At 45.9% G+C, this 18,648-nt stretch overlaps 1 protein-coding gene across 2 annotated transcripts in view; it reads right to left on the minus strand.

The window, feature by feature from the left end:
- The window catches only part of FAM107A (family with sequence similarity 107 member A), a 241,977-nt gene that overhangs the window by 56,107 nt on the left and 167,222 nt on the right, over positions 1–18,648 (minus strand). The gene's annotated exons all lie outside the window — the stretch shown is intronic.

Raw genomic sequence — 18,648 nt, forward strand, 5'->3', positions numbered from 1 at the left:
ATGATCAGTAACAGTGGACCACTTTTCAGAGGGTGTTTGCCAGGCAGTACCAAAGCACCTTCTGATCTACAGCCATCATATCCAGGCAGGCAGATCCCATGACATCTTATCACTGGTGACATCAAGCAGCCATGGCCTGCTGTGATTGGCGGTGTCCTATCAAATATGGTCCCCCATCGGATAGTGTCCGCTGTGTACTGCGCATGCGCAGTACACAGATTCTGAAAATAGCCGAGGATGAACGGCGCCTGCGCCGTGAGTCCAGGTTCTATTCACACCATCCAAGTGGACATAGAGTTAGAATAAAAAGAGCCGAGCGCAGTGAGGCCAAGCCCGAAGCATGGCGAGTGAAGCTCGCCCGCGAGGGGCTCTCTAATTTTCACAACCCTGTGTCCGCTTGGATGGGGGGGCTAACACCTCCACTCACGGCGCAGGCGCCGTTCATCTTCGGAGATTTTCCGAAGCTTCGTCTGCCCCGTACTGCACATGCGCAGTACGGGGCGGACACTATATGATGGCAGGACACTATCTGCCAGAACACTGGCACCCACAGCATCTTCCTCACTGTCAGGTCAGGTCAGGTCTGATCCCCTCCAGATCCCCCATACATTGATTGCATTGTCTACTCCAATCACTCATACATGGCATTGTCTTCTCCAATCACCCATACATGGCACTGTCTGCAAGAACAGATCCCATCCTACCCAGATCCCCCATACCATTGTCTGCTGTCAGAGACAGATCCGACCCTCATCCCAGGCATTCCATAACCCATATACTGCACTGTTTGCTCCAACCTCATACAGATAAACACCGTGTTTTACGGTACCAGGTGACACCAACCTTAGTGACGTATCTGGTTTAAATGTTTTGTGCTTACAATTTATATAGTTTATTTCACAGAATGTATCGTTCAATAATTGACACAATGATTTTGTTTTGACACTTTGCTGGGATATGTAAGTTTGGCACACATATATGTATCAATATTTCATATTTAGTTGACTTAATAAAAGATAATCATAAAAAAGAACAAAACATTATACATAATGCTGTAGGGTAGCCTTTGCATGTTTTTACATGGGTCTTTTGTGATGTTAAGTGTCCTCTTCTTACTCATCTTTCTGAATGTTGCACAGAGCAGTGGCACTTAAAGCAAAACTGACGGTAGCGTCTTCTGAGTGCCAGTCTTCAGGCCTCTTCATTGGCCGGCAGGGATGACATCACTCCTGTGCATGCACAGGGGGCCGTCATTCCAGCACTCAGAGACCGACCCGACCCTCCAAGTCAAGCTGTGCATGCGCAGCTCAGCTTACAGAGCTGGAAAAGACAGTGAGCAAATAGGTAGGGGCATTTTATTGCCAAAAGGATAGTGCATGTCTCGTCTGCAATAAAAGCCTGCCTGTTTCTTACTGTGGAACTTCAGTTCCGTTTTAATTACCTGATGCTGCTCTCTACAGCATTCTCCTGTGAGCTAAGGCCTTCATAATAATGTGCCCCCCAGGGGCTGGGTCCATGGCAACCTGGGATTGCATGGGGGCTCAACCTGTGGCCCTCCAGCTTTTGCGGAACTACAAATCACATCATGCCTCTGCCTTTGGGAGCCTTGCTTGTAACTGTTAGCATTGCAATGCCTCATGAGACTTGTAGTTTTGCAACAGCTGGAGGGTAACAGGTTAAGCACTGGAATGGAGTTGAATTATACTAGCTGTCTTTCAATCTGGAAGACTGGTGGCATCTACTGGTGGAGAAGAAGTAGTGCAGGAGACAGCTCCAGGTCAAAGATTAGTATTGGAGCGAAGGCTGTTTTTTTTAATCTCACCTGCCTTGGGCTCTTCATTTTTTTAAGTCTAGATTTGAGCTTTAGAAAAAATAAAATGCTCATCCAACATATAAAAGCACACACACTAGCAGTTGTAGGTGCATCTGAAACATACATAATTAACTGAAAACACGTTAATGCACATGCACATATGTACATGGGATCTGAACTGTACAAGAATATTGCAGCATGGATCAGGGTCATACATTGGAACAAATGAAGTTATTCTGGGTAGGATGGAGAGTGAACAAAGATCCTTGAGAATGACATCCATGTGATCACGATGAGGTCACTTGAAAATGCCAGAAATAACGTAATCGGTCTCTATGGTAACATAAAGTCGCCTGTACACACACACACACACACACACACACACACACACACGGTAACAGAGAAAAACAGATTTAACATTCATAGCAAATGACTGGCAGAGAAAGTTCTCATTAGGAGCAATGTCACTCAGTAAGGGAAACAAATTAGCATTAGTTAGTCAGGCCTTTTCTTTCTCGGAGTTTGTATGCAACACTCAGCTTTCCTTTGACAATCAGTACAAAAAGAAAGACAAATGACCAGGGAGGAAAAATAAAGACTTACATTTTCAGAAGCTTCTACTGGGCAAGATTTCAGCACTTAAAGCCTTAATAAAAAATACTATAAAATGCCGAAAAGCAGAACAGTCTACAGGCTCAGTAGTTCGGTTTTTCATCCAGGCATCGCCATGCTGCACCAGGACGCCCCACTCCCCTTTTGATGGTAATGTGGTGATCTGGGAACCCCTGATTCAGTTGCAGGAGAGCTATTCTCAAATACTCCCACTGCATTGCTCTGTCATATCTCTCAAATAAAAAGTGCAGCAAATCGGCTGTACACATATACTGCATGTCTCAGTATGGCGGTGTGCATTAATGCTATGCTGCCACATAAATACATACATCTTGCGTTGCTGTTTGTGCTAGAAGCGCACTCAGTTGGGCGCCTACAATGCTGACAGCTCCCGGTTACTGTTTACCATTGGATGGGCTCCCTATCATATGATCACTGTGACAGCCAATCACAGTGATCACGCCTGGATCACTGGATGTCAAGAACCCCTTAATGGGCCAGCAGTAGTTGGTGGTAAAAGGACCATGAACCACTGACCTTGCTGAATTGACAGTTGCAATGTATGCCTATAGAAAAATTCTGGGCTCCCCCTTCAAGTGGCCCTCACTCCACCCTGAAGCTCCCTACCACCCCCCACCAGAGTTGTACTTTAATACTTGTAGTTTGTTGATTGCTTTCACTCATTGCATGGAATTACTCTTAAAGGGCTAATTTTTACATTCAGCAGCCCTTGCTGCCCCTCTGAAAAGTGATCTGCAGTTTTTTAGAGGCATCTGACAGGCGGTGAGAAGAAAATGATCAACCACAATGCCGCATTATGTGGTTCACATTTGGCAGCGGTATTGGCCATTGAATACAACATGCCATTTAATTTTTGCTGCGGCCATGAAGCAAGGCATTGCGTCCACAGAATGTGTGCAGCCCTGAGTGGCTGCAAGCCTTTGTTTAGGTGGATGGTGGTGGAGGGGGCAGTAAAACTGTTTCTATACTGTATTGTAAGGAAGGAGTATTGTAAGGAAGCCAGAGAGTAACCCTTCAGGGGCCAAACACCACCTGCTAGTGATGGCCAGAGGGGCAATTATTATGTGGCTCACCAGCCACAGGCTCAGGTTGGGACAATGCTTGTAGATAGCCATCAGTGCAGGTAAAGTATCGCCAGGGCCTCCACCACTTCCTAAAATTTTCCTCTGTATTGTTTAGTGTGGCAATCAGTTCCTCTATATGGAGGATGTCACTGATTTTGGCATACCACAGGACCCTTGGCAGAGGCTGTGTCTGCTGCCAGAGCGAGGGGATGCAAACCCTGGCCGCATTTACTAGATGAATAGTAAGCAATTGTATTTCCTGGATGAGCCTCTCAGTCAGGTGAAGGAGACACTCTGTGGGATTCCCACTCAGGGCGACCGAGGTCAGGTGTTTAATCGTAGCCATCACATCCTCCCAAAAAGGGCCTAGACTGGGGCAATGCCAAAGATATGAGACATTGTGCCCACAGCTTGGTTGCAACGCCAGCAGGTGTCTGGAACACTACTATCTATTTTGTGAAGTAAGGAACACAATACCATCTTGAGAGTATTTTATATTCCATCTATTGGTACTGATTAGCTATAGATGATTTGTGCTCTAAAAGGAAAATCTTTTCAGCTTGTTCAGGTGTAAACTTGGTGCCCAAGTCCTGTTCCCATTAATGCACAAATGACGGTCATGGGTCGTCAAAGGGTGCAGCCAGATAACTATAGAGTAAGGAGAGTGTGTGTCTAGTCGGTTCCCCTTACCTACAGGGACATTTGTACGGTGTAGGTGAACATGGTGAATAATGAGATCTCTGAAAAGTCCGTAAGTCGTGCCTGGTTTGGCAGTACTCCAAAAGTCCAGGGGTGGGCCAGAAAGCCTGGTAATGTCAGCCTGGGATGCAAATCCCCCATGGGGCCAGAAGTCCAGGAGACGCGACTTCCCCTGCTGACCCAGACTCCGGAGGTATCTGTTCATAGAACCAGGAGTGAAGTCAGGGTTCCCAATGACCGGTGTCATGTGTGAGGGCATCGGCAAAGATCAGTTGTGCAGGAGACTGATCTAGCTATACAGAACTACCAAACAGCGGGTGATTCCACATGTCCTCAGGTAATTGGGAGGTTAGCATGGATACAATTGGAGGGGAATGGAGGTGTCCTCAATCTCCATGGAGACCCACTGCTTGGAGATCTCATTGCAGTGCCAATCTACCACCCTCAACAGATGCACCACCCAACAGCCTGCTTTTAAAGCCCTCTGACTGCACATATAAAGGAGCCCTAACTCCAATGAACTACTATTGAAAAGTTCCGCTCTTAGCTTTTTTTGGGACTTGCCAGCACAGTTGCCAACTGTCCTGATTTCCAGAAGGATTTGTTCCTTAAAATGTCCCTGGTGGTGAAGACTTGTTACTGATTGTGTTTTTTTTTTTAAATGATATAAAACTATAAATGATTGGTACCCATCAGAGTTACAGCTTAAATTCTTATTACCTATCGCTTTTCCCTGCTTTATGTACTGGATAGCAACAGTTAAAATAAAAGTAACTTTATATCTCCTAATAAGAACATTTAATTTGGGTATATAGGGCTCCATGGTCCTCAGAGACCATGAATCAGTTATGCCTCTAAGGGACCCTGGTAATTATTTTTCAATTTTAGAAGCTATGTAGAAATATTTGAGGCTGGGACTTTCAAGTAGGCCATTAAAATCAGGGCATATTACACTCATCCCCCCCGTTGTCTGTGCAACCACTTATGGTAGCAATGTTTAGAACCTGGAAAAATGTGAAGAGATGTACTAAACCCAACCAAAGCTATAAAACATAAGCACCACCTGAGTTTGACTAAAGCCAATCAAGCTGGGCCTCGTCCCCTGCACTCATGGAATGCAAACATTACATTTATTACCTTAAAGCCACGATCACTACTACAGGCATACCCCACTTTTAAGTACACAATGGGGTATATTTACTAAAGCTGGAAAGTGCAAAATCAGGCTAATTTCTGCACAGAAACCAACGAGCTATAAAATATCTGTGTTGTACAGAAATGTAAGCTATAAACCTTGCAAGTATTGTATCAATCATTATAACAGTCTAACCTGCTTCCTTACTGACAGCAAAATTGGATCTGGTCGGTATTTACTAAAGAACTGCAGCCTTTCCAACTATCCGCATCCACCTGTGAATCTGCTGCATTCTTGCCGCAGCTGACCCTAAATTACAGTGTGAACAAATCCTAAGATCCCTTTCACACTGAGGTGCTTTACAGGCGCTACAGCACTAAAAATAACGCCTGTAAAGAGCCTCTCACTCTTGTGGGAAAGCCTGAGTGCTTTCACACTGAAGCGGTGCGCTGGCAGGATGCTAAAAAAAAAAAGTCCTGCAAGCAGCATCTTTGGAGCGGTGTATATACTGCTCCTAAACCACTCCTGCCCATTGAACTGAATGAGCACTGCTGCCTAACCGTCTGCAAAGCACCCTTGTAGTGCCACTTTGTGGGTCATTTTAACCCCTTTCCGGCCGCTAGTGGCTGAAAAACCCCGCAAAAACGACAGTAAAGTGTCTTCCTATATGTAGGCAGGTGCAATTAGCTACTTTGCCATTAGGTGGCTCTGTACAAGAATAGTGTCTGGTTATGATACATAAGGTCTGCAGTGATATCAGGGGGGAGTCAGCACCCATATATAAGTCAGGTGGGGGGGGGGCACACAATATAACCAGCACACATAGACCTTGGACAGGGCATGAGGCCTGGTGGAGTGAGTGGACCTGTACTACAGAGGAGCCAGCTGTAGTCATTTGGTCCTTCATGAAGGTGGGGGCTAGGACAGATTGCAAAAGACCAGTCTGGAGATCCCTGTGTGCTGCTTCCCTGAAGGGTTCCCAGAAGAGATATACCGCAAAGAGGTGATTACAAAGAGCACAGTCCTGTGAATACTAATGACTCTTGGCAGAGGAGAGACTAAAAGGGAGATGACTGCTAAGTGCTACACATGCTTTCACTTATGACCACTGTGGATCGTCCACTAAATGTGATTAATTGTGTAATGTCCAGTTACTCAGGAATGGTTGTCCCTGTGATGTGACTGTAAAGCAGTTTCCTGTTTACCACCAGTAAAGAGCAAAACTATTGTGTGGACATTCCTTCCTTGGATTTGTAAAGGTCTATGGCTAGGAATATCATGTGGAGGACTATGGCAAGGAGCAGGGCCCCGGATGGCAGAGGGTTCCCCTCGATAGGAGGGACAGTATTCTAACAGGGCTGGAGCGAGGGTAGGAACTTGTGCTTTGGTGCCAAAACCAGCCATCCACAAAGCCCTTCCTACAAGTACATTCAGAACAGATATATATAAGACTTTGCAATATTGTTTAAGGCTGGGCTCACACTAGAGCATGGAGCGGCTCACAGCAGGGGGTCCGGTCCGTCTCCATTTACCGGTTCAGGGGAATGGAAATCTGGATCCAATTCGCAATAGTGTGAACCCAGCCCGAGGAAATCCTTGAAATGTTTGGAACCTACAGGAAACAAGATTTTCTGTTTATGATATTTAATATTAAGTGTTTGCATGAGGATATAGAAAACATATCAAGAAAAAAAGAGAAATACGGTGGTGCAGTAAACAAAGGTAAAAGGTGACTGAAGGAGGTCATGGCAGTGAATTGCTGGTCATTTGCCATTATGTGGTCTAAAAATACTGTAAATATTGGTGCCTTATACAGATATAGCAATATAGTAGTACTATATATATATATATATATATATATATATATATATATATATATATATATCCACTTTCAGACCGGACCATTTTGCTGGCTTAAGACCAGACCACTTTTTGTGATTCGGCACTGTGTCGCTTTAACTGACAATTGTGCGACCTTGCGACGTGGCTCCCAAACAAAATTGACGTCCTCTTTTCCCCACAAATAGAGCTTTCTTTTGGTGGTATTTCATCACCCCTGCGTTTTTTTATTTTTTGCGCTATAAACAAAAAAAAAAAAAAAAAAAAAAAAGCGACAATTTTGAAAAAAACCCATTATTTTCTACTTTTTGCTATAATAAATATCCCCCAAAAATATACAAAAAAACATATTTTTTTCCTCAGTTTAGGCCGATACGTATTCTTCTACATATTTTTGGTAAAAAAACACAAATAAGTGATTATTGATTGATTCGCACAAAATTTATAACGTTTACAAAATAGGGGATAGTTTTATAGCATTTTTATTAATATTTTTTTGTTACTAGTAATGGCGGCGTTCAGAGATTTTTATTGTGACTGCGACATTATAGCGGACACATCGGACATTTTTGGGACCATTGTCATTTATACAGCAATCAGTGCTATACAAATGCACGGATTCCTGTGTAAATGACACTGGCAGTGAAGCGGTTAACTAGGGGGGGTTGTGTAGGGGTTAAGTGTGTCCTAGGGGCGTGTTACTAACTGTGGGGGGCGTGGCTGTGTGTGTTAGTGAACGCTGATCTCTGCTCCAATCACAGGGAGCAGAGATCAGTGTCACTTGTTGCTAGGCAGAACAGGGAGATGCTGTTTACTTCCGCATCTCCCCGTTCAGCCTCCCGTGAGATGATTGCAGGTATCCACGACCGGACTCATGGGGGTCCCGACCGGTATGCTGGCGAACATGCGATGGCACGGCGGCAATTTTAAATGGACGTACCTGTACGCCAATTTGGCTGCCCGTGTCATTCTGCCGACGTACATCGTCGCCCGCCGGTCGGGATCTTGGATTGCGAGTAACACGGTTTACAAGCGTTTCGCAATACGAGCTGTCTTTAAAAAAAAAATCCTGATTTGGTTTGCGAGTGCTGCCTTGCAACACGAGCAGGATTCAAGCCTATGGGATGTGCAGTACCGGATTCGGCCAGAGGTGCGGGGGCACCGGTGACGCTCAGACACTCGGAGCCGCTCGTAAACACTCTGTGTTTCTGAGTGTCTCCGGCGCCCCCCCCCACCTCTAGCCTAATGTGGTACTGCATAGACAAGCAGTGGCTGTGGAATGAATTATCTGAGTGTCCATTCATTCCTATGCAGAAACTGGCTTTGATATACGAGTGCTTTGGATTACAAGCATTCTTTGCAGTGCGATTTGCGCCCATTCATTTTGTATTGAAACAAATTGCACAGCAAAGTATCGGATTTGTGTATTGGGAGCATTTTCACGAGTATGAGTACTTGCGAAAATACTCGGTATTGGTGAGTCCCCAATAAATTATATAATGTGTATATATATATATATATATATATATATATATATATATATATATATATATATATATATATATATATATGCCCTATTACTAAAAGGATAATCGGCGATTATGGGTTTATGCTTTATCTCCTTCCCAAATGTCAGTGTGGACGATAAATGGGTTAACTCTGCTCTCTGCGCCGTCTTTCACGAACACTTCTTCTTCACACTGTTTACATAATTGCAAATAATTGAACAAGTGCACACTCCCCCACAGCCTTAGGTACTTGTTTCTGAAGCAGAAAGAATGACAGGAATGAAATGAATGGCCTCTTATGGAAGTGCTGGGCCCAAAGTGTGGCAAATACCCAGACACTCTCCTATCACCCCATACTTCAATCACACTGAGATCCCACACAGCAGCCCAGCTGTACTGTCAGGCCGACTCATAAAGTGATGGTCCTACCGGGAATACTGAGAAACCATGTTGTTTTAGCTAATTACAAGGTTGGCACTTCACTTGGGCAGAGTGTGCAATGGCACAAAGGCCTTATGGGATTCAGGGGCTCATTTACACTTGATGTGGGTGAGACCAGTACCAGGATGGCTCCTGCTGTCATGTAAAATTAGGCACTGCTCTTGTCTAATGCAGAGGTGAATTAGAAGGCATTCTTCAAAGTCCCCTGAATTTCTATTACCGTATATACTCGAGTATAGGCCGACCCGAATATAAGCCGAGGCCCCCAATTTACCCCCAAAAAAACTGGCAAACTTATTGACTCGTGTATAAGCCGAGGGTGAGACATGCCTGTCCATCCCTGTGTGTGTGTCCGTCCCTGTGTGTCCGTCCATCCCTGTGTGTCCGTCCATCCCTGTGTGTGTGTGTGTCCATCCATCCATCCATCCCTGTGTGTGTGTGTGTCCATCCATCCATCCATCCCTGTGTGTGTGTGTCTCCATCCATCCATCCATCCCTGTGTGTGTGTGTCTCCATCCATCCATCCATCCCTGTGTGTGTGTGTCTCCATCCATCCATCCATCCCTGTGTGTGTGTGTCTCCATCCATCCATCCATCCCTGTGTGTGTGTGTCTCCATCCATCCATCCATCCCTGTGTGTGTGTGTCTCCATCCATCCATCCATCCCTGTGTGTGTGTGTCTCCATCCATCCATCCCTGTGTGTGTGTGTCCATGTGTGTGTGTGTGTGTGTGTGTGTGTGTGTGTGTGTGTGTGTGTGTGTGTCCAGCCTACCTGTGTCCCGAGCCTGTGTCCCGAGCCTCCGTCCCGTGCCTTGCCTCCTTGCCTCCGTCCCGTGCCGTGCCTTGCCTCCGTCCCGTGCCGTGCCTTGCCTCCGTCCCGTGTCGTGCCTTGCCTCCGTCCCGTCCCGTGCCGTGCCTTGCCTTGCCTCCGTCCCGTGCCTTGCCAGGATCGCCGCTCTTCGTCGGCGCCTCGGCGGACATACTACAATTCGAAAGCCGCGCCTCCGCCTCCGCCTCCGCCTGTGATAGGCGGAACACTGAATTTCCCAGCAGCCTGTGTTCCGCCTATCACGGACATCGTCTCATCCTCGTACTACGGACGAGGATGAGACGACGTCCGTGATAGGCGGAACACAGGCTGCTGGGAAATTCAGTGTTCCGCCTATCACAGGCGGAGGCGGAGGCGCGGCTTTCGAATTGTAGTATGTCCGCCGTCTGTCTGCTCGATACGCTGATCGAGCAGTCAGACGGCGATGACTCGAGTATAAGCCGAGGGGGGCACTTTCAGCCTCAAAAAAGAGGCTGAAAATCTCGGCTTATACTCGAGTATATACGGTAGTCTGTAATAAACACAGGGCACCATTAGAAATCATGGGGCCCCATACAGCCTACCTGACAGGGCCCCCTCCACCTGTCATGGCCTTGCAGAAGTATCCCAAGAGGCAGATACCAACTCAAATCAAGTTACTTGCATTAAAAAAATATATACACTATATTGCTAAAAGTATTGGGACGCCTGCCTAAATTTAAAGCGGAGTTCCACCCAAAAATGGAACTTCCGCTTTAAGGGAAGGTGACCCCCTGACATGCTACATTTGGAATGTCATTTTGGGGGGGGGGGGGGGAGCGTAAAACCTCTTTTTAGAGGCTTCCAGCTCACACTTTATCCCGGGGCACCACGGCGCTGGAAAGATGATCACCTCTCCCATCTCGGCAATCATCTGGCACACGTCACAGGTCCCAGATGATTGCCTGGCCAGTCACAGCGTGCAGCGCAGCTCACGCATGCGCAGTGCATGCCGGGCAGTGAAGCCACAGCTGGGTGCCCACAGTGACAGTGCCGGTATTGTGACAGATACAGTCCGCCTATCGAAAAGTGTCTGCTCTGAACTGCTCAGGCGCAGCGCTTGCACAGTACAGAGCAGAAGGAGATTCGGAAAATCTCCGAAGATGAATGGCGCCTGCGCCATGAGTCCAGGTGCAAGCTCCACCATCCAAGTGGACACAGGGCTGCACATATTAGAGGGCCCCTCGCGGGCTCGCTTTGGGCATGGCCGAGCTTCGGTCGGCTCTTTTTATTCTAACTCTATGTACACTTGGATGGTGGGGCTTGAACCTGGACTCAGGGTGCAGGCGCCATTCATCTTCGGAATCTGCTTGTCCTGTGTACTGCGCAGTACAGAGCGGACACTATCCGACGGGGGACACTATATGACATGACACCAGTGCCGCAGAGAGGAGGGGGAGATGACGGGGGCTTCATTTCCCCACATCGTTGGACCCTGGGACAGGTGAGTGTCCAATTATTAAAAGTCTACAGCTGTAGTATTTGTAGCTGCTGACTTTTATTTTTTAATTGGAACTCCGCTTTAATGGCATCCCGGTCTTAGTCTGTAGGGTTCAATATTGAGCTGGCTTACCCTTTGCAGTTATAACTACTTCAACTCTTCTGGGAAGGCCGTCCACCAAGTTTAGGAGTGTCTATGGGAATGTTTGACCATTCTTCCAGAAGTGCATTTGTGAGGTCAGGCAATGATGTTGGAAGAGAAGGCCTGGCTCGCAGTCTCCACTCTAATTCATCCCAAAGGTGTTATATCGGGTTGAGGTCAGGACTCTGTGCAGTCTGGCCAGTCAAGTTCCTCCACCCCAAATTCGCTCATCCATATCTTTATGGATCTTGCTTTGTGCACTGGTGGGCAGTCATATTGGAACAGAAGGGGCCATCCCCAAACTGTTCCCACAAAATTGGGAAATTGTCCAAAATTTCTTGGTATGCCGACGCCTTAAAAGTTCCCTTCACTAAAACTAAGAGTCCAATCCCAACTCCTGAAAAACAACCCCACACCATAATCTCCCCTCCACTAAACATTACACTTGGCACAATGCAGTCAGGCAAGTACTGTTCTCCTGGCAACCACCAAACCCAGACATGTCCATCAGGTTGCCAGGCAGAGAAGTGTAATTCGTCACTCCAGAGAATGAGTCTCCACTGCTCTAGTCTAGTGGCGGCATGCTTTGCACCACACTTTATATTGCACTTGGTGATGTAAGGCTTGGATGCAGCTGCTCAGCCATGGAAACCCATTCCTTGAGACCCCTTTCACACGGACGGATAGAATGGTGCTTTTAGCTGCAGATTTTCTAGTTTTCTACCGCAGCTAAAAGCACACAATGCTTTCCTATGGCCCCATTTACACACAGCGTTTAGCTGCAATTTCATTACATGCGGTTCGGATGCGAATAGAAAAAATAGAATTGACTGCGTCCAGGTGCAATGTAGCGCAGCTATATGCATATAAACGCAGGTAATCGCAGAAACGTGAGAAGGGATTCAAGGGACCAAAAAAATAAAAAATAAAGGGTTGCTATGGGAACGACTATATTAGATAACTATAGCTGAACGCAACTGCACAGAAACGCACATAAACGCAGGTAATTGCACTGTACAAATGCAGCTGATCTCTGTGCCTGGAGTCTTGAATTTCACCGAAAAAAAGTAAACATGCTAAACTGCGGCAGAACAGCCGTCCGTGTAAAAGGGGCCTGAAGCTCGCTACTCACCGATTTGTGCTAACCTGAAGGCCACACAAAGTTTTGAGCACTGTAGCTATTGACTCTGCAGACAGTTGGCTACTTTACTGACCCTGCTCTATCATTTTACATGGCCTACCACTTCATGGTTGAGTTGCTGTTGTTCCCAGTTGCTTCCACTTTGTTATAATACCACTAACAGTTGGCCGTGGAATATTTAGTAGCAAGGAAATTTCACAGGTGGACTTAATGCACAGGTGGCAGCCTATCACAGTACCACGCTTGCATTCACTGAGTGCAACCCATTCTTTCACAAATGTTTGTAGAAGCCACCTGAATGCCTAGGTGCTTGATTTTATACACCTGTGGCCATGGAAGTGATTGGAACACCTGAATCCAATGATTTGGAGGGGTGTTCCAATACATTTGGCAATATAGTGTATGTTAAATTAAGTTTCTGATTTAACACAGTTGTGTTTACTGAATAGCTATTCAATTTGTTTCACAAATGCCTGGAGTTGTGTTTAACCACTTCACATCCTGGCCAATTCTGACATTTATCTCCTACATGTAAAATTCATCATTTTTTTTTTGCTAGAAAATTATATAGAGCCCCCAAACATTATATATGTTTTTTTTAGCAAAGACCCTAGGGAATACAATGGCGGTCATTGCAACTTTTTATCTTGCACGGTATTTGCGCAGCAATTTTTCAAACACGTCTTTTTGGGGAAAAAAACAGTTTCATGCTTTAATAATAAAAAATAAATAAAAATATAACATAATGTGAAAGATAAAGTTACACTGAGTAAATAGATACCTAACATGGCATGCTTCAAAGTTGTGCGCTTGTGAAATGGCGCCAAACTTCGGTACTTAAAAATCCCCATAGGCAAAGCTTTAATTTTTTTTTACTGGTTACAGGTTTTGAGTTACAGAGGCGGTCTAGGTCTAGAATTATTGCTCTTGTTCTAAAGTTCACGGTGATACATGTGTGGTTTGAACACAGTTTTCATATGTGGATGGGACTTACGTATGCGTTCACTTCTACGTGCACTTCTACTTGCGAGCACACGGGAACAGGGCAGCTTTAAATTTTTTAATCTTTTTTTGTTAATTTTACTTTTCTTTTTTTTAGTTTAACACTTTAAAAAATAAAAAAATAAATGTTGATCACTTTTATTCCTATTACAGGGAATGTAAACATCCCTTGTAATAGGAATATGGCATGACAGGCCCTCTTTACAGTGAGATATGGGGTCAATAAGACTCCGCATCTGACCTCTAGGCTGGGAAGCCTGAAATAAAATAAAAAAATCTCGGCTTCCCAGCCGGGGCGGCGCCATTTGTTTGAATGCAGATGCTGGGCGTGACATCATAACATCGCGCCCGGCCTCCGAACGATCATAGAGACTCTGGCGACCATCTGGTCTGCCGGAAAGCTCTATGGTCACCATCCGGGGACGGCGGATCCTGTCTCTGACTCACTGATGGAAGTGGCGAGTCGGTAGAAGCACCAGAGGAAGGGGGGGCATCCCCTCTCACTGCCCGTAAGAACGATCAAGCAGTGGAACAGCCGCTATGATCGTTATTATGGTGTAGGGCAGTGATGTTGAACCTTGGCACCCCAGATGTTTTGGAACTACATTTCCCATGATGCTCCTGCACTCTGAAGTGTAGTTGAGCATCATGGGAAATGTATTTTCAAAACATCTGGAGTGCCAAGGTTCGCCATCAATGCTGTAGGGATTCGCTGGCTAAAATAGCCGATATCTGAATGATGCCTGTAGCTGCAGGTAACGTTCAGATATACCCACACATAGTCAAGGATGTCTCTGGACGTACCTTGGGGCGGGAAGTGGTTAAAATATGGTTTATGAAAGGAGCACAGCCCACTCTACAAAAACATATTGGCCTAATAACCAGGACCAGTAACAATGCTAGAAGTGAGCAATGTCATGCAAACCCAAATAAATCCCATAATACATATAATAATAAATAAAGGTAAATGATATCAAATTCACTTTATCTCAGTTTTGATAAGTCCATGAACTTAGGTCCCCTAACCTAGGTTCCTGATACAGAGCTCTATGCAATTCCAACCACACCTCCAAGTCTAATAGAGACCTGGCAGCAAGTACATATTTACTTGTCCAGTGTACTTCGTGTGGAACAAAAGAATGAATGGAATGCGGCTTGGGAAAACTAATTAAGAAGTAGATTTATACAAGAGCAGTCTATTAGATCTTCAAAGTCACTTCTACGCATAACTGATATTTATTCTAAAGACCTTTTAATTATTAATCAGTAACAACAAATGCATTTGGTGCATACTCCACTGAGCGCTCTTGTTATACTTGGACACAGGTGAGAATTTCAGTTAGATGGAGAAGTCCGGGTTTACCTGGGAGAACATAACCTTATTTAAAGTGGTTGTAAACCCTTACAAACCACTTTGACCTACAGGTAAGCCTAGATTAAGGCTTACCTGTAGGTCCAAGAAATATCTCCTAAACCTACAAGGTTTAGGAGATATTTGCCGAAAGACAGGCACCGCTGTCTACGGCGCATGCACCGTAGACAGCAGTGCGCAGGCGCACTGAGCGCGCCACGGTCAATGGCGATATGCCGCGAGTGGCGGCTCCCGTGCGCATGCGCGTGAGTGACGTCATCGCGGCTTCGCCGAATGACAGCGGCGGAGCAGCGAGAACCACCAAGAAGATGGATGCGCCGGACTACAGGGGACAGAGGTGACTTCGCTGGCTCCTGTGTCAGGTAAGTGACACATAATGGATTACTATGCGATGCATAGTAGTCCATTATGCTTTACCTTTGCAGGGAATGAAAGAGGAAGTAAACTCATCAGGGTTTACTTCCTCTTTACAGGAGAGCCCTACCCAAGGGTTTTAGGTCGAAGGTTGTTAGATGAAAAGGAATTCAAATATTATGTAACTTGTCACTCTTCTACTTCAATAAGCTGATCTGAAACTATTCGGTAGAGAAATTCTTCATGCTCAGAACCTTCATAGAAATGAATGAGAGTACGCAGTACATTTGTGGGCCAGGCAGAAAAGATTTTGCGGCACTTTGATTTAGTCAACGATATTTTATTTATTGCGGTTACGAAGCTACAGGATAGGAAAATAGTGTGGCAATCTGGAGGACAGGCCAGAGGTTGGATCCGTCGCGTCATCGGAGCTGGCTGTTTTCATCACCATCTTGGTCCTCTTCATCTGGCAGCCTCTTCCTGGGTGTAGAGGACCAAGATGGTGAGCCAAGACCCACTAAGTGGCACCTAAACAGCGGATTACAGTGAGACAACACTCGACTCGCTGTGCGGGTGCATATATGCTTTGAAGAGCTCTACAGCAGAAAACATAAGTGGAAAAACCATAGGAGGGCTGATTGGAGTTTTAGTATCAATTTAAAGCGGGAGTCCACCGGGACTCCGCGTTTTTTTTTTTTTTTTTTAAAGCCAGCAGCTACAAATACTGCAGCTGCTGACTTTTAAAATAGTGACACTTACCTGTCCAGCGCGCCCGCGATGTCGGCACCCGAAGCCGATCACTAGGTCGTCTGTCGGGTCCTGCCGCCGCCATCTTGGGTATGGGAATCAGGAAATGGAGCCTTTCGGCTTCATTTCCCGGTTCCCTACTGCGCATGCGCGAATTGCTCTGCGCAATAAGGACGCTCCCCGCTGCCTCTGGGAGCTGTGTGTTTCCCAGCAGGCAGCGGGGCACTTGCGGAAAGGGGCGTAAGTTACGCCCCTTTCCGCAGAGAGCTGTCCCGGAAGTGGGTGCAGTTACCTGGATTATCCAGGTAACTGCACCCCCCTCCCCCCTGAAAGGTGCCGATTGTGGCACCGGAGGGCGGGAGAGTTCCGATGAGCGGAAGGTCCACTTTAGGGTGGACCTCCGCTTTAAAGTCATCCTATCCTTTGGGTATAGAACAACGTTGCATCTCTGGGTACTTCTAACAAGTCTCCTGCTAGATTCACATTAGTGTGGGCCCGAGAGAGAATTAAAGTGGTTCTACAACTAAAGTAGTTCACCACAACATGCACAGTCACGACATGTCACCCTACTTCCTTCCCAGCCAAGCCAGGCACCAGCTCTAGGAATATGGAACCCACCAAAAAGAATATTTTACTTGCGTGACGTCAGCGTATACATCTTCTTACCTATTCCACAGACAGTTGTCAGCACTCTCCCTAATGTCGGGCATCTTTTGTCATGTCCCCAGTACTAGTCCTATCTAGGAACTCAAGACATCTCCAGGTATCCCCTACTCAGCGAATACCACTTGCTGGAAAGGCTCCACCTAGTCCCATGGGGGCAGCTTCTGAGTCTAACTCCTGTTTTCTCAGACTCTGCCCAAACTCTCTTCCTCTCAACTCCATTCTACTATTCTCTATCAAAACATGAAAAATGTGGAGGAACTGCCAATATCCCAATTACCATCAATATTTTGAAACTACATTCTTGTGGTGGGACTTTTTAGCCATCATTATTTACTAAAGAAAGTTGCACATGAAGTCAAGGCTGACATATATTACACATTCCTCATGCAAGAAGATAAAGTTACACACTCTATATCCCACCACACATCATAAGTACTAACAGATCTTGAAAAACATATGGTGTTGTTCTTGTGGATAGTCCAACGCGTTTTGGTGCATTCTTCCTCAGGGGATAGAGTGAACATAAATAGAGTACCGTATTTATCGGCGTATAACACACACCCCAAGTTTAGGAGGGAAGTTTAAGGAAAAAAAACAACTTACATTTAAATGCCCATCAATGCAGCTTTATCATTGTCCATCTGCAGCCTTGTCCATCATTGCAGCCTTGTCAGTGTCATTTGCAGCTTTGTCATGCAGCCTTGTCAGTTTTATTTGCCTCTTTTTTTTGTAAAAATTCCGCCTCTGAGATACAGAGCCAGATGTCCTGTATAACACGCACCCGCGATTTTCCCCTGCTTTTAAGGGGAAAAACATGCGTGTTATACGCCAATAAATACTGTACTAGTATGTAGATTAAACCCTGGTTCACACCAGTGCAGCTTTGAAACCGTGCTACTTCAGCATGAATTCAAAGCCGCGGATCAGTGTTATTTGCACCTCCAAATTCATTATAGCTTGCAACTTCATTTAACAAAAGTCTATGCGAGTTGCAATGAAATCCCCAAAAAGTCACTGCGACTTGAGTTGCAACGTTTAAAACAGTTTCATTGCTGGCAATGGGGTGCGACTTCACATGCGATTTTGAACTGTCAAATCACATGACAAATTGCACCGGTGTGAACCAGGGCTTAGTCAGCCAAACAATAAATCAACTGTCTGCTCTTCGTGTGATTCACCCCCACCCAGGGCCGCTGATAGGCCAGTACAACTGGCCCTGTTGTACTGGGCCCGGCCAGCAGGGGGGCCCGGGCAACCTAAACAGAGACCTAATTAATGTTAAAAAAAAAAAAATCCAATTAATGTTAAAAAAAAAAAAATCCCCCAGCCACCTTGACTGACTCTCTCCCCCCCCCCCCCCCCCACCCCTTGCCGTTCTTTTTAAAAAAAATTTTAGGCCGATAGCTCAATAGGCAGGGGGAGGGACTATTTTCTCTATTTTGGAAACGGAAGAATGTCCTCTCTGCGCCCGCTCCTCATGCTGGCTCAAGTTCCGGAGTGATTCCTCCCCTTCTGCTATGTTCTTCGCTCGGCTAGAGAAAAAGCAGAGAGACGAGCACCGAGCGGAAGAAAAAAAAGTAGCAGATCGATCTGGCATCTGACTGGAAACTTTTGTGGACACTCGTACTCCAGTCCAGACAGCCACCAGCAACAGGATCAAGGAAGAAGTGACTCCTGGGGCCCAGCTAACACAGAACACAGACAGGTGTGTGCTTGCTTGGGGGGGGGTGGATTCAAGATCTACTACTACTGCAGCAGCATCTTTACATTATGCCATTGGCAGCATGGGTGGCACTGTCTGCAG

This window comes from Lithobates pipiens, unplaced genomic scaffold (genome assembly GCF_037356315.1).
Source record: "Lithobates pipiens isolate NorthernLeopardFrog02 unplaced genomic scaffold, aLitPip1_a1.2 Scaffold_23, whole genome shotgun sequence".
NCBI lineage: Eukaryota > Metazoa > Chordata > Amphibia > Anura > Ranidae > Lithobates > Lithobates pipiens.